The sequence below is a fragment of the Ovis canadensis genome, chromosome 2, assembly GCF_042477335.2.
Source record: "Ovis canadensis isolate MfBH-ARS-UI-01 breed Bighorn chromosome 2, ARS-UI_OviCan_v2, whole genome shotgun sequence".
In the NCBI taxonomy this organism is placed as follows: Eukaryota; Metazoa; Chordata; class Mammalia; order Artiodactyla; family Bovidae; genus Ovis; species Ovis canadensis.
This window is the reverse complement of record NC_091246.1, coordinates 198019683-198032722: the sequence shown is the minus strand read 5'-3', so window position 1 is coordinate 198032722 and position 13040 is coordinate 198019683. Positions and strand designations below refer to the sequence as shown.

At 43.9% G+C, this 13040-nt stretch overlaps 1 pseudogene; it reads right to left on the bottom strand.

Annotated features, from left to right (window-relative positions):
• Positions 1-743: 743 nt before the first annotated feature.
• LOC138434045 (large ribosomal subunit protein uL30 pseudogene) lies at positions 744-12174 on the bottom strand (annotated as a pseudogene).
• Positions 12175-13040: the final 866 nt, after the last annotated feature.

The window sequence follows — 13040 nt, the reverse complement described above, 5'->3', positions numbered from 1 at the left end:
AAACCCAAGAATATTTTAATTTTAGCTCTCCTTTGTAAATGTGGTGTTGATGTCCATTATTTCAGTTGTACCATGTTTCTAAGCTCACAGGACATTATTATTATTGTTTTATCAATTTAGCTTTTATTTAGATTTACTTACATATTTACCACCTTTTTGCTTTCTCATTTCATCTTGCATCTTACACTTTCTGTCTGGGATTCTTTCCTCCATTTGAAGTATTTGGAATTTTAGAATTTCAGTTAGTAAGCATTTCCTTTTTGTCGGAAAATGTCTTTTTTTCCTTATGTTCTTGAACAATAGTTTTGATAATTATACAATTTCAGGTTGACAATTTTTCTCATTGAAAATATTATTTCATTTTCAAATGGTTTCCTTCTTTTTTTTAATGTTGAGAAGTTATCTGCCAAAATAATTGTTCATACTTCTAAATATAATTCATGCTTTCTTTCCCATTACTTCTAATATTTCTATTTGTCTTCACTGTTGGCAATCTGACTATGATGTGCCTAGATGTGGGTTGTTTGTATTCATCCTCCTTGGGGATCTGTGACATTCCTGTGCTCTGAAGATTAGCGTCTTTTATGAATTCTGGAAAATTCTCATCTACCTATTGCCTCTTTCCATTTCTCTTCTACCCTTTTAGAAACCTGATTACATATATGTTGGATCTCCTTACTCAATCCTCCACTTATCATTTGTCTCTTAACTTCTCTTTCCATCTTTTTGTTTCTGTCACTTCCTGGATAATTTTTGCTCAGCAAATTGTAGACAATCCATTGCCTTCTAACTTCCTTTGCTGCTGTTAAGAAGTCAACCACTAGCCCAGCTGTCATTCCTTTGGAAGCAATCTCTCTTTTCTCTGACTTTTCTGTGGTTTTGTTAGAATGTGTCAAAGGGTGAACTTAATTTTGCTCATCCTTCTTGCTTCTGAGAGGGCTAGTGTTCTCTAAAAGTCTTGTTTTCTGAACTTTGGGTCTGCCTGCCCAGGTGAATATTTTACTTTCTCTTACCCAGCCAAAGCTATTTCCTAGCAAATAAGCTAGTGTCTCTCTGGATCTCTGATTCTTTTCTGATGCCACAGAAATGTTGTTCTTGCTCTTGAGGCTGCTTTCTTCCTTTTGTGTTTTATCTCTTATTATCATATGTTTAGAATAGGTTAGGCATCTAAAAAGGGAAATTGTACCATCTCAACTGGAGTCATTACTTCTAAAAGTATCTATCTAAAACTATATGAAAATGGTATTAAAATAAAATAAATGACCCTTTCCTAGACTGTGTACATAGGGATGCAAGCTCATGTATGTAAGTGTTTTGTGTTGGTGCATGTTCAAATATTAGTTGGTGAGTGTTAACAAATTACTCAAGGAGATAAAGTGATATACCCAGGGAAGGTATTTGCACAGTCTTAACTCCTTTTCCAGAGATAGTATATTCTTCTCAATTAGAGAATTTATTAATTGGTGGGAATTTCCATCACTTTGGCCTGGGGAGGGGGATTCTTTCATCTGGTCCATTTCCCCAAATTGGATTAAGCCACTTCCTGCTCAGAATTCTTAAGGGAATCCCATTGGTGGTAGAGTGGAAACCATCATTCTTAATGTGGCCCTCAAGGCTATTAGTGAGTTTTCTTTTCACATTTTCCAGGACTCTGGGAATATCAGACCCACTTATGTCTGCTCATTTTGTCTCTCCTGGAAATTTCTTTGTGTTAATTCAGTTAACCGGTAACTTAGTAATTCTTACTTTCCTCTTCAGACTGACCAGCAGAGCTCCTCCTCCAAGAAGCTCTGCTTGACCAACCCCTCTCTTCCTTTCACCCTCTCTTTCTTTGCTTTTCTTTCTCTTTTTTTCTTCCCCATCCCACTGGACATGTATGGAGACATCCCATGGTCCCTTCTACCTCTATATTTAGCAAGGTGTGTTGCTTTTGGATTCCTTTCTATCACTGTCCCTGTCTCTGTGACCTGCTTAAGAGCAGACCTTCATTTCCATAGATGCAGCATACACACAGGGCCGGGCACATAGGAGATTCTCTGCACATGCTCTGTGACTTGGAATGAAGGCACATACTCGTACCATGGTGTGCAGGTGGCACTCTGCCTTCTCAGAGCCCCACAGGTTCCGCTTTGCCAAAGCCAGTGAACAAAGATTTCTGAATGGTCTCATGGGCAACACCATCCCTCAGGATTTCCTGCTATTCTGAGAACTGAGTGTCTGTATCTAGGTAGGATGTTTCTGAAAGGCAGTACCTTGCTCACCTCCATTTGCTTCCTCCCATGCATACACCCCTGGTGAAGCAGGGAAATTCTAGAGGAAAAGATACCTTAGAGGGTATCTCTGAGAATGCACTTGCTTAACACCAGTTGGAATAAACACCAGCTCAGCAGATAGGGATGCTTATGTGGATGGTCTGGGTTATAGATAAGCTCACTCATCTCATGCCAGATAGGAGGTGTCTTTGGGTATTCTTAGAGCAATCCTCCTGCAAGCCCACACACCCTAGGTTCCCAGAAACCCACTGGAGCTCTTCCATATCAGAGTCATCAGTTTCTTAAAAACTGTGTAGTGACTAAGTTCATGGACTGAGGCCTGAGTACCAATATTAACTCCACCACATTACACTATGCAGTCTGGGTGATCTTCCTCTTGTTTCTCTGTCTCAGTTTCCTCATCTGTAAATGGAGAGAAAATAGTAACACCTAAGTCAAAGGATCATTGTGAGCATTCAGTGAGTGAATAGGTGGTAGATACCTGGTAAGTAGTAAGTACTCATAAACTTAGAAATAGCCATTGCTCATATTCAGTGCATTATATTGTATCAGACAAGCTATTGCCCTGTCTATCTTTGTATCCCCCAGCTGTTCAGTGAGAAGCTGAGCCGTGTGACCTCTCATGCCTTCTAGCAGATGGGGACCCTGGTTGTCTCCATCTTATCAGCACACATCCAGGTAGCATTCAACAATGGGTGGTATGGTTTTCAAGCAGTGCTGCTGAGCGTAGTCTAAATCACTTTTCAGTCACCTTGATTATAGTTTGAGTGATACTCATGTAGTGTTTCTTTGTTTGGTTCTAAAGACTGGTCCTGGGCAGACGGTCTTCACTAGGGGAATTTACACAGGCAGGGCTCAGTGGGCAGGGTGGGCTGTGAAATACTTTGTCTTTATGACAGTGTGACTTCTTGGCTAAAGTTCATTTAATTTATACTACTTTTCAACCCTGAATATATATTTTGGGTAGACAATTTGGAAAAGTACATGATAGAAGGGAAATATCAGAAAACAGAGGCTCTTACCTATTCTGTCTGTGAAGAAGCTCTGCTTCAGGAGCTGAGGTCCTTGGAGAGCATGGGGATGGAGTGAGATGCCTGGTATGCCAACTCTCAGGGACTGTGTGGGCCTTGCCATGCTGCATGTGGACTCCGACAGGAGGTAGACAGCAGGGTAAGGGGCCCATCCTGAGGGCAAAGAGCAAGGAAGGCACAGCGAGGATCCGCCCTCCAAAGTGGGAGGCATCTCAGAAGAGCTTCCTTGAGTCCTTTGGAAGTTTCTTTCAGTGATCTTAACTCTGAGCAGTTACTGTTATTAATAGTGTGCAAATGAGCTTCCCCATATTTTCTCTGGCTTTCTAGCATGCCTGCATTTGTCCTGGGTATATTGTTTATTTTAATGTTTTTCCACATAACATTGCATCATGAGCATTTTCCTAACCTTAAAAATTCTCTACAACATCATTTTATTGCTGCAGAATATTTAATTGCAAGTCTGCATCGTAATTCTCATAACATTCCCCTAATGAGAAACTCTTAAACTGTTCTCTATTTTCCTTACTGTAAATAGAGCTATTAGGACCTTTTTAAACTGAAATCTTGATCTGTATTTCAGGATATTTTCTCAGAACAGGCCTTTAGAGGTAGAGTTTCTGGGACAGAGAATGTGAATGTTTACAAGATTCTTGGTACACTGCCAAATGCACTGCCAGAAAAGTGATGGGCAGGTCTGCATTCACTAGCATGTGCCCGTTGGATGCTTAATGACTTTGGACAAGTTTCTTTTAAATAATCTTTGCTTTAATTAATAAGATAAAATGTGATATATATACATATATATGTAAGTATATGTGTGTGTGTGTTATATCTATGATTAGCAAAGCAATTGCACATTTTTTTTTCCCTCCTAGAATCATTTTTTTTTTAATGGCAAGTGGATTAATGGTTGGTGAAATAAACAAGTCAGAGAGCTTACTTCTCCTTCCCTGGGGGGTAGATACCATTCGCTGCCAAGAATTCCAGCTCAGCTTGCCTGTTTTTTTTTTTTTTTAATTAAACATGTCTGTGGGGGAAAATCCCTCCATAAAAGCAACCAAACAAATCTTTGTGATGGTACATTTCAACAGGGTATTGAAAGGGGTGATAAGACCATGGCAGAGGTCTTCTCTTCATCCTGAGCATCTCTGTGTCCCAGAGATGCTCTAATTCATTCTAACAGTTCTTTGAAAAAGGGCCAGTAAGATGCTTCATCCCTTTTCTACTCATGAGGAGATATAGGCTCCAAGAGGGGAGCCTCACGACCGCTCCATGTCCTCTCCTAGGAACCGACTCGTCTTCTTCATTTAGTGGCAATCAGCTGAAAGACCTAATGGGTCCTTCCATTGTCAGAACGTGTCTCTCAGTGTGGGGAAATCCAGTCAGGCTTTCGTAAGAGAGTGCCATCTTTAAGTGGCAATGCCTGCCAGGGACAAGAATGGGGTAGACTTTCCCAAATGCCCAGTACTGCCCCGATGTTGGTGTTTATAACCTAGGTGGAGCCTGGCCCCTCTGGAGTTTCTAAGATCCCATTTCTCCTTCTACCTGAGAAATTAGAAGATTAGACAGAAGTATCCCTATTGGTTTCTGTGACCTTATCTGGACCATGTCCAGTCATTTTACTCGACATCCAGCACAGTCTCTTTTGTGTATCCTAGTCCTATGTGAGCAAGATGGTGTTCTGACCTGAGATGGGTGTCAGAGCTGAGCCTTTGCAAATTAATAAAATGAAAAACATCTCACTTCTTTGCCCTTCTGTCTCCACCCTGCCCTCTACCACGCAAATACACCTTAGCACTCTAATCCTGGCTTCTGCCTCCAGGCTCTGGTGCCCTGTCTTCTGGACAGAGAATAGGGATGTATACAGCCTCTCTATTTCCCCCCACACCTGGAAGGATGTGTGTGGCAGAGAGATTTGCAATATAACTTCCTAAAGAACAAAATTTGAATTATGGCGTTTCTGACTTCCTTGGGGTTGAAAGTCTAGATAGAATGCTTTCCATGGGTATTGCCAATGCCATATAGACAGGCTTTAAGAGGTATCTCTTCCAAATCCTTTGTTTTATTTCCCTTCTGGGGTTCTAGCCTGATATCTTTTGTCCCAGAGGAGCTGCAAATATGTCTCTAGGAAGCTGAAGACCTTGGTTCATTCTGTGCAGATTTTAGTGACAAAGGTGGGGGAAGAATCTTCATAAACCCAACACACCTATTCTGAACTTTTGCTCCCACTGTCATAGGCTTCTGGGCACATGAAATCCCACAAGCAATGCAGAGCCAGGTGGATTCTAGTTGTGTCTGAACAGGATTTTGCTTCCAACCCAAGGGACTTGTTATAAGGTGCTTCTCCCTATTCAAGCCCCGACAGTTTCTAGGTCATCTTTCTCCCCAGAATACACCTCTAATTCATCTTCAGCACTGGCCACCAAAGTATGCCTGACCATATCTGCACCCTATTTCTTCCCATAAGTCCCTCCAAGGGCTTGCCACCACCTTTGGGACAATATCCGGGTTCCAGGGTATGACAAGCCAGGCCCTTCATTGCCTGGCAGTCCAGCCTCATCCTTGGTCACTTCCACACATATCTCATGCTCCCCAAAATGGGACAATACCCTTGATGTTTCTGGAACCTCTATTTCTCTGCTTTTCTCACGCCTGCATCTGGCTGGCTCCTTCCGAACTAGGCTCAGGATTCCTCCTTCAAAAATCCTCTCCTGACCCCTCACACACCTCTTTTTAAAAACTAAAGTATAGCTGGTATACAATGTTTTGTTAGTTTCAGGTATACAGCAGTGATTCACTTACATACATACCAATTTTTCAGATTCTTTTCCTTCATAGCTTATTATCATATATTGAACATAGTTCCCTGTGCTACACAGTAGGTCCTTATTGCTTACCTATTTTATATGTAGTAACACTAGTTTATGTTAATTTATCCCACCCCCCTTTCCGCTTTGGTAACCATAAATTTGTTTTCTGTGTTTGTGAGTTTCTTCCTTTTGACAGCCTTCCACTGTGTGCACTTCACAACTTGAGCTAATTTGACACATTTCCTGTGGTGCTGGGTGTCCTCTGGAGCAAGGGCAGGAATTTGATCACCTCTAAATCTCTGGCATTGTGCCTGCCACATAGTATAAACTCAGTGGACATTTGTGAATTATTGAAGGTGTTTCACTGCCTGGATGCTGGGGCCTGGATGCTCACCATCATTTTGTCCTAACATCTCCACCTGTCACCCTTAGAAGACAACATCTGATGAACAACAGCTGGGGACTAAGTGACCCTTCCCAGGATGGAAGTGTGTTTGCCTCTGAGGCATTGAAGGGGCCCACAGGGTACTTTACCTTGAGAAGGTGAATGTAGAACTCTTCCCTAAGTCGTTTTTGACTTAGAAAAAGAAGTTAATTTAGTTGAAAGATAAGGGTTGGCGAAAGTGTTTGGTTTGAAGTTAGAGACTGGGAGGTCTGCATACGTTGTCCCTGGAGATTTATCACGTTGGCAAGAGAGTCGCTTTCATTACAGGACAGGCTCAGAAACAGAGGCTGGCAAATTCCATCCAACCTCATTACCAAGGCTCTGGATTTATGAATTCACCCATGAACTTGAGACTCCCCACAGTGTCTCCTCTGTTTGTGATAGCAAAGCAGCAAATATACCACACCTGCAGCCACCTCCCTCATATACATCTCCCGCATATATACCTCCATACAAAGAGGGGCAGAAAAGTCTTCTACCTTAAACTCCCTTAAGTGTCTCAAGAAGTGGAAGATGCTCTCTGGGAATTCCCTGTCTGTCCTGTGGGTGGGACTCTGTGCTTTCACTGGCTGGATTCCCTGATCAGGGAACTAGGATCCTACCAGCCATGCAACACAGTCAAAAAGAAGAAGTGGAAGTTGCTTTCTGATTTGCTGGTGAGAAGGTGGAGGTCTGAAGCTCTAATATTTTGGCCACCTGATGCAAACAGCCAGCTCATTGGAAAAAGTCCTGATGCTAGGAAAGATCAAAGGCAGAAGGAAAAGGGCGTGGCAGAGGATGAGATGGTCGGAACACACCACCAACTCAATGGACATTAACTTGGGCAAACTCTGGGAGATGGTAAAGGACAGTGAAACCTGGCATGCTGCAGTCCATGGGGTTGCAAAGAGTCGGACATGACTTGGTGACTGAGCAACAACAACACAGGTGAAGGTCTAGTTATTTAGCTCATTGTTAGGTGCTTGTGGATATGTATGTTTACTCAACTGATAGTATTTACTGAACCCCTTTATCCCAGGCATGGGGTTAGGCAGGCAATGCCTAATCACTGCAGGTGGTGATTGCAGCCATGAGATTAAAAGACGCTTACTCCTTGGAAGAAACGTTATGACCAACCTAGAGAGCATATTCAAAAGCAGAGACATTACTTTGCCAACAAAAGTCCGTCTAGTCAAGGCTATGGGTTTTCCAGTGGTCATGTATGGATGTGAGAATTGGACTGTGAAGAAAGCTGAGCACTGAAGAATTGATGCCTTTGAACTGTGGTGTTGGAGAAGACTCTTGAGAGTCTCTTGGACTACAAGGAGACCCAACCAGTCCATTCTAAAGGAGATCAGTCCTGGGTGTTCTTTGGAAGGAATGATGCTAAAGCTGAAACTCCAGTACTTTGGCCATTGGAGAGTTGACTCATTGGAAAAGACTCTGATGCCGGGAGGGATTGGGGGCAGGAGGAGAAGGGGACGACAGAGGATGAGATGGCTGGATGGCATCACGGACTCGATGGACGTGAGTCTGAGTGAACTCTGGAAGTTGGTGATGGACAGGGAGGCCTGGCGTGCTGTGATTCATGGGGTCACAAAGAGTTGGACACGACTGAGCCACTGAACTGAACTGAACTGAACTGAACTGAACCTAACTAGGAGATAGTTCTTGGTGGGTCTCTCTCATTTGTCACATCTTGTGAGTGAGGCACAGGCTATATTTTGTTCTGGACCATCTTTGCAAGGATGTTTATAGAGTAAATAGTCTCAGAGGATGGAGATAGTGCCTCCCTCCAGAGCAGAGGGTGGGTATGCATACTGCCCATTTTAAGGGATTTAGCCCAGCATTTATTTGCTTTCAGAACTTAACTCACTCGTGTGGACACGCAGCTGTTTGGGACTACCCACATCGCCAGTCAGGACTTGGGGATAAAGAGAATGGATGTTCATGTCCTGAACATGAACATATGTCAGAACATAGCTGTGTTCTGAGTGATGAAGCTCTCTGTCTCTGACCAAGAACTCCTATGCCTTCTGTCTGCACCTGCAGAGTTGTTATAGGCTGCCTGTTAACTCGAAAGCAGGTAAAATTTCAGTGCCTTCATGGTTGCCGAGAAGCTTATCTCCTTATTGAATTTTATATTCAAAACACCGTAAAATTCAACTGTCTTTATCTTCATTTAATTTACTGAACAAAAACAGAGAAGTTAAGTAATTCTTCCTGGGTCACAGAGCTAGTTCATGTCACAGGGGAGATTTTTGTTCAACTCTGTCTGATTCCAGAACCATACTCTCTCTACAATGTGTGGAGCTATTATACAGCAAACTAAATTGCCTGTGGCCCTAGGCCAGCTAAAATCCTGTTGGCCCTTTAAATCACCCCTGTTGCCATGATGATAAAATATACTCAGCAAGAAGGCAAAGAATTGAGCAGCCTCTCCTCCAAAGGAACATAAACAAGATAAAACATCAGTTCCTCGCATTGCAGAAGAAGTTCTGTTCTAATATTTACACAATTGGCTCCAAGCCTTGACCTACTGCCCTTTCTTCTAGGGAGCGGATGAGATCCATTTCCCACCGGCAGGATGGGTTGAGTCATGTGAAATCCAGACTAAACACCAGTGTAGCTGGCGTGATGGGTGTGCTCAGGGGGTGGCATGTCTCGGCCCCCAGGCCGTGTCCAGACCTTGATATGAGCTTAGAACCCTTGTACATTTCCACAGTGTACTGTACTTGTGTCCTGTTGAATCTGCTCATTGCCACATTGCTATGATGGAGACTGACATATTCCTCCACGGTTCTCTATTGCCCGTGGGACAAAGGCCAGATTGCTTAGCCTGGGTCTGAAGGCCCTTGCTGATCCATTCTTGGTCTGTTTTACGGCTGACCTAAGCCCCGCTTCCCCTCTGAAACCTTTACTAAGTCCATGCTATCCCCCAGGTGGAACCGGCCCCTCCCTACCTGGTGTCCACACTATCTGTATCACTTCTCTTACAGCATCACTACCACTTTTCCATGTACACTTAGGTGCTTACCTCCTCCACCAAGCCATGTACCCCTTGAGGCAGGACCTATTATATCCAGCTATGTCACTCCCACACTTTGATAGGTACCTCATGCATGCTTGTAGGTTGCAGCTATACTCTCAGACTTACACATACACATATGATCCATCTGTCTCTGGGTCTGAAACGTTATCATTAAACATGCTTATTTTGGAATTGAATACATTTAAAATGCATAAATCATCCAAGCAGGGAGGGTAGGGATAACCTGATGTCATCTAGCTGATCCTTTTCCTCTTGATAAGAGTGAGTTGGGTCCAAGCTTCTGGGGTGTTTGAGGTGTAGGTGAGGTGTGATGGGCCTGAAAGCACTGACTGTCTCTATCTTGTTACTTATCTTGCCCAGGACCAGCTCCTGTGGCTCAGAGCTGCTTCTGGCCTCAGCCAGTCATTCCTCAGCCATTCTTCAGGAAGAATGAAGATGTTGACACAGGACCCCAGGCCATGGCTGGCCATGCCCATTGGGTGGCAGAGAGCAGGCCTGAGTGCCCCAACTCCCTGGCATTCCTGAGTCCTGCTGCTGCCTGCTTTGCTCCCAGGAAGAGCGCCTGCTGATTCGCCTCAGTCTGTGGAGGGCAGGACCTCCCTTCCCCAGCCAGTTGGTGAGACAGGCCTGTATTCAAATCCTTCGTTGGCTGTTAGAAGCTGTGTGACCTGCAGCAAGCCCTTCCTCGGTTTCCACAGGTGGAGAGAGAGGATGAGGCCATCCTCCTGTGGTGGTATTGTGAGCATGCAGGAGGACTATGTGCAGTGAAGCTAGGGTTCACACGGAGTATGAACCCTAGCTCTTCTTCTAGCTCTCTCCTCCACCTTTCCAACACTCCTCTCTTCCTTCCACCCCCCCTCTTCCTCCTTCTGACTGAACAGCCCTTGGAGACTTGGGGTGTGCATCAGTTCAGTTCAGTTGCTCAGTCGTGTCTGACTCTTTGTGACCCCATGAACTGTAGCAGGCAAGGCCTCCCTGTCCATCACCAGTTCCTGGAGTTCACTCAAACTCATGTCCATTGCATCGGTGATGCCATCCAGCCATCTCATCCTCTGTCATCCCCTTCTCCTCCTGCCCCCAATCTCTCCCAGCATCAGAGTCTTTTCCAATGAGTCAACTCTTCGCATGAGGTGGCCAAAGTACTGGAGTTTCAGCTTTAGCATCAGTCCTTCCAAAGAACACCCAGGACTGATCTCCTTTAGAATGGATTGGTTGGGTCTCCTTGCAGTCCAAGGGACTCTCAAGAGCCTTCTCCAACACCACCCTTCAAAAGCATCAGTTCTTTGGTGCTCAGCTTTCTTCACAGTCCAAGTCTCACATCCATACATGACTACTGGAAAAACCATAGCCTTCACTAGACGGACCTTTGTTGGCAAAGTAATGTCTCTGCTTTTTATTTATTTATTTTGTTTCAATTGTTTATTAATTGACAGATTACAAAAATAATCCTGGTAGATACCTTAGTTCATCCTTCTAATAAGCCTGTTGATCTGGTCTTTCCTGTTGCCAGCATCTTCACCTTCTACAAAATGGGTGGTCTTTTTCTTCATTCCACCTAGTGGAGAAGACAATTTAAAGGGCCACAGGAAGTTGTTTGCTTCTTTGAAACATTTTCCAATGGTATAGATCTCATGAATCAGATCCTCCATGAAGATGATTCTGTATTTCCCAAGAGATCAAGCAATCAATGAGTTGTCTGTCAGGGCAATTCGTTTTTTGTTGATTTTGCCATAACCACACTTATAGATCAATGCATTTACAGACTTCAGATTTGGGTACCCCCATGCAATGTATGGCTCCACAATTCTCAGCATGTTAATTGATGCCTTGTTGAGCTTCACAAAGGTGCCATTGAAGATCTGCCGGAGGCGAAGGAGCTGCAGTACCTTTCGAACCTTTGGGCTCACACTGTTGATACCTCTGATCCTGATCACAAACACCAGTTTGGGTTCTGCAGGTACATAGAAGTTCCTGGCTTTTCGTGCCATCCTAGCCATTCGAATTTCAGTTCTGTACATCTGCCTGTATTCCTTGTGGTAATGCTTAGCTTTTTCATAGATAAGCTTCCTCCTTACCTTTTGAAGCATCTTTTGGGCAAACTTCTTTCTCAGTCGCTTGATCTTAAGCTCTGCGAAATTCTTCCTCTTTTTCTTAAGAGTTTCTGGCACAGCAGAAACCTTCTTTTTCTTCTCTTCTGCACCCTCCATGGTTCCAGCCAGGAAAGAGGCTGTCTCTGCTTTTTAATATGCTATCTAGGTTGGTCATAACTTTCCTTCCAAGGAGTAAACATCTTTTAATTTCATGGCTGCAATCATCATCTGCAGTGATTTTGGAGCCCCCCAAAATAAAGTCTGACAGTGTTTCCACTGTTTCCCCATCTATTTCCCATGAAGTGATGGGACCAGATGCCATGATCTTCGTTTTCTGAATGTTGAGCTTTAAGCCAACTTTTTCACTCTCCTCTTTCACTTTCGTCAAGAGGCTCTTTAGTTCCTCTTCACTTTCTGCCATAAGGATGTGCATACTTTTTCTTATTTGCCATGATAACATCTGTTGCAGGCCCAATGCAAGGATGCTCCAGTCCCTAATAGGGGGAGGAATCAAAGATAAAGCAAGCATACTCCCTGCCCAGTGGGAACACTATTCATTTGCACACCCATGTGTATTGGATGCCACCTGCCCATGCATGTGCCCTTTCTCTCCCTAAATTGCTCGGTCCTTGTGTGGTTGCTTCACCTCTGCAGTCAACCTGTGACTGCTCCCTCCCAGATGGCATCTACACAGAGCCTCCTTGGCTAACCAGCCTTGCAGCTTCCATGTCACTGAAATAGGAAGATGGGGAACAATCTCTAAAAGAATGACATAACCCTTAAGGACATGACATAAACTGGCTAGAGCCAGGTAGTCCAAGGTGGTGGCAGATTTGACTTCTAGTTGACTGTGAACCTCATTATATGCGCATTGTAATACCTTAGCTAAATGACGCACCCACAGGTATCATGACACGTCTGAGGCTGACCATAAAAGGCCAAAAGGTGGGTGTTGGCCCAATTCTTAGAAATCTTTGCCTCTTTCCCAAAACAGTTGGAATAATCCTCCTATTCATTAACCTATGAAATTACCCAGCCCATAAAAACTAACTACTCTATTTATGGGCCTCTCACCTTCTAAGGAGGGGCTTCTCAGGTGGTGCTAGTGGTAAAGAACATGCCTGCCAATTCAGGAGACATAAGAGACATGGATTTGACCTCTGGGTTGTGAGGATCCCCTGGAAGAGGGCATAGCAACCCAACCCAGTGTTCCTGCCTGGAGAATCCCATGGACAGAGGAGCCTGGTGGGCTATGGACCACCTGAGTCCATAGGGTCACAAAAAGTCAGAAATGACTAAAGCAACTCAGCACACACACACCTTTTAAGGTGGCCCATACCCTGTGGAGTATATTTCTCCA